A 1,884-nucleotide genomic window follows, 5' to 3' on the forward strand; every position below is an offset into this window, starting at 1 on the left:
TCTTGCGGCTATGAGCACTCCTCTCCTGTATTGTGACTCGGCTATTATGGCAGAAACTCTAGCTTGCAAGGAGGCACTTTCATGGTTGAAGGACAAGAGTGAAGAGTTAGTTGCTATTTACACGGATTGTGCTATTCTAGGGAAAATGACTGAAATGTGTATGTAGGCACATACATTTCCGAAAATATGATGCCGCTAGTGATTGGACAAAATTATGAAAAGGACGTTTGGGACATGCGTTTCAGGCCAGAAACACATGTCCAAACGTCCTTGTTAATATTATTTTTTTTTTTTACAAGGACGTTTGGGACATGCATTTCTGACCTCAAACGCATGTCCCAAACGTCCTTTTCATAATTTTGTCCAATCACCAGCGGCGTCATATTTTCGGAAATGCATGTGCCTACACATTTCAGTCATTTTTCCGCTATTCTATGTGGTAATCTTTTGGCTACTTAAGAGATCCTATCTTATATTGGCATTTCTACGAGAGAATGTGTTAATTTTATGAGTACTTTTAGTTCTTGTTCAGTCTTTTATGTTTCTAGATGGGTAATGTTTTAGCTCATACTTTAGCTAGAGATTGTATTTCCTCGTTGCAGAGTGACGCTATGTTTTGGGACATTATTCCTCCTAACTTCATTCTGGAACTCTTAATATAAGTTCTGTTTTTACCTCTCAAAAAAAAAAAAAATTGTGGGTTTTCATGATTGACCCAACAAAAAAACACGATGAACTTTATAGGTTGACGATACCTAACAATCGATATCATTGAATTTTCTTAACTATTCCAATAAATCACCCTAATTGTAGGTTTTTATTGGCCTGCTTAACAACCTACCTCTATTGAATTTTACTGAGCTCACTTGATGATCCAATTGGTTTTATTTGGCAAATTTTATTTTGGATCATTGTCCATGTAACAACGTGGACTTTGAAGAAAAATGATGTCGTTCGATTTTAATTTTAGAAAAAAAATCTGTTACCATTTTCCTAGTTTGTAACCGTTGTATGAGTTATGTTTTGTAATTTCATTTTTTCACACACTAATTTCATTTTTTTTAGTAATGTTGAAATATAATTTTTTTGGAAGGAATGCTGAAATATAATTTTATTACACTTTATGTTCATTTGACAGTATTGCTATTCATCTTCATTTTGTATACACAATAGGTTTATTAGAGCAATATTAAAGTATAATTTTAATTCCACTATAGTAAACCCATTCCTTATTACATTATGAATAGTAAGTCCATTCCTTATTACATTATGAATAGTCAGTCCAATCCTTTTAAACTTCTAAGTTGCTTCGTACCGGTTAGTAGACATGTAGTAGCGATCGAGTGGTTGATCGGTCCTTCCACACTCTACTTTGCATTGGAGGTCCCTGACTTCCTTTGCTAATTCCGCAACCCCCATGCTTGGGTTTCCAGGCAGGTTTTGGTGATTCACCATTACTCTTGGCTATCTCCTTGTGGGAACCAACTTCAATGTATTCTACTCTTTGAGGCTTGTCGGTTTGATACTTGAAAACTCGAACGACCTCGTCTCGTCAACAGGGATTAGGTCTAACTACTTGGCACTGAGTACCGACCTGTTGGTTGTCGTGCCTTCAATGTTCAATATGGTTGGCTAGTTTCATGGACCTAGATTGGCTGAGGGTTTCGGGCAAGTCGTGCCCTCATGGGTCGACCGATCATGACTTGTATTTGGGTTCTAGAAAGGGAACAAACGTAAACTTTTCTTATCAAATTTCCATGGACGACATCAATGTTGGTTATATGATTATAGAGAATATATTAGAGAATAAAAATATTTTGTATTATTGATAATTGCTTGTTCCCTCTTCCCATGTATGCGGTCTATTTATATAAGTGTACTAAG

Source organism: Ipomoea nil, unplaced genomic scaffold (assembly GCF_001879475.1).
Source record: "Ipomoea nil cultivar Tokyo-kokei standard unplaced genomic scaffold, Asagao_1.1 scaffold0605, whole genome shotgun sequence".
Classification (NCBI taxonomy): Eukaryota; Viridiplantae; Streptophyta; class Magnoliopsida; order Solanales; family Convolvulaceae; genus Ipomoea; species Ipomoea nil.